The sequence below is a fragment of the Rhinoraja longicauda genome, chromosome 19 (assembly GCF_053455715.1).
Source record: "Rhinoraja longicauda isolate Sanriku21f chromosome 19, sRhiLon1.1, whole genome shotgun sequence".
In the NCBI taxonomy this organism is placed as follows: domain Eukaryota; kingdom Metazoa; phylum Chordata; class Chondrichthyes; order Rajiformes; family Arhynchobatidae; genus Rhinoraja; species Rhinoraja longicauda.
The window spans coordinates 26,353,193-26,355,068 of NC_135971.1; positions in this window are offsets into that span (position 1 = coordinate 26,353,193).

Sequence of the window (1,876 nt, forward strand, 5' to 3'; positions counted from 1 at the left end):
ATGTGGAAATTAATTCAGTGGGACAGGAGCAAGCAGAAAAAATGGGTCTGCCAGGGCAATTGTGATTATAGATTTTGGGGAGCAGATAAAACTGAGCCGTACGGAGCTGGGGAACGACAAGGTTGGAGGTGTTGGAGGGCAGACAGCTGGAAGTGATTAAAATCTGAAATGGCCTGTGAGATTATGGCCTGGTGTTCATCTGTGGGATCATAATAATAATAACTTTATTTATATAGCACTTTTCATGCAATTGAATGCAGCCCAAAGTGCTTTCCACAAAAACAAACACGTGTAGCGCGTCGATAAAGGCAAGGAGCCAGGTATTTCGGGAAGGTATATTTTATTGTATCGTGGGTATCAGACGGGTCTAGTCTACCAGAATGGCTTGGCGCCCAAACCTTGTCCTTGTATACCTGAGTCCAGGACCGCCTCCCGGGACTGGTCCATTCCCGTGCCGAGGGGTCGGTAGAAGTATGGCCCGACCCTTGGGTGCCGCCACAGTACCCCCCCCCGCAGAACCGGAGGCACGAAACGCACTGGTGGTCGCACAACCCGACCGGACCGCGTACGGTAATCGGTCGACAGAGGGGCCGGCGGAAGCACAGTTGGAGGGACAGGCGGTGGGACCCGCAAAGGGGGGCGACCTCGTGGCCGAGGCTGGGCCACCCGCACCGGTTGGTCGATGTCTAAGTGGGCCGGCTTCAGGCGGTCAATTGACATGGCCTCCGGCCGGCCCCCCATGTCCAAAACAAAGGTTGTCTGTCCGTGCTCCAGCACCCGGTACGGGCCTTCATACGGCCCCTGGAGTGGCGTCTGGTAGGCGTCACGGCGCAGGAACACAAAGGCGCAGTCCCGGAGGGCCGATGGCACGTAAGGGCGGAATGTCCCATGGCGGGACGTCGGCACGGGTGCGAGCTTGCCAACTCGCTCTCGGAGGCGCTGTAGGGTGGATGAGGACGGTTCCTCTCGCCCCGGCAACGAGGGCACGAACTTCCCGGGCACCGTGAGCGGAGACCCGTAGACGAGCTCCGCTGAGGATGAAGCCAGGTCTTCCTTGGGCGCGGTCCGGATGCCCAGCAAAACCCATGGTAGCTCGTCCATCCAGTCGGGGCCGGCGAGTCGCGCCTTCAGCGCTGCCTTCAGCTGCCGGTGGAACCTCTCCACCAAGCCGTTTGCCTGCGGGTGATAGGCCGTGGTGTGGTGCAGCCGCACGCCCAACAGGTGGGCCATGGCCGACCACAGCTCGGAGGTGAACTGTGGCCCCCGGTCCGATGAGATGACCACCGGCACACCAAAGCGAGCAATCCATTGCGCGGCCAACGCACGAGCGCATGTGGCTGTAGACGTATCAGCCAGTGGTATGGCCTCCGGCCACCGCGTGAAGCGGTCCACCACCGTGAAGAGGTGGGTGATGCCCCGGGACGGCGGGAGCGGGCCCACAATGTCCACGTGCAGGTGGTCGAAACGGCGGCAGGGTAGACCGATCCCTTGGAGTGGCGCCCGGACGTGGCGTTGAATTTTTGACGTCTGGCACGGAATGCAGGTGCGGGCCCAGTGGCCAACCTGCTTGCGCAGACCATGCCACATGAACCGCGCAGCTACCAATGAGATCGTTGCCCGGATGGATGGGTGAGCCAGCCCGTGGACCACGTCGAACACCCTCCTGCGCCACGCGGCCGGGACGATGGGGCGCGGCTGACCTGCCGACACATCGCAAAGTATCGTCATCGCTCCGGGGCCGAGGGGAACATCCTCAAGGCGGAGGCCAGAGATGGCAGTCCGGTAGGCGGGCATCTCCCCGTCCATTAGTTGGGCCTCCGCCAGGGCAGAATAATCAATGCCGGGTGCCACTTCTAACACGGCATTGATGGCGGGG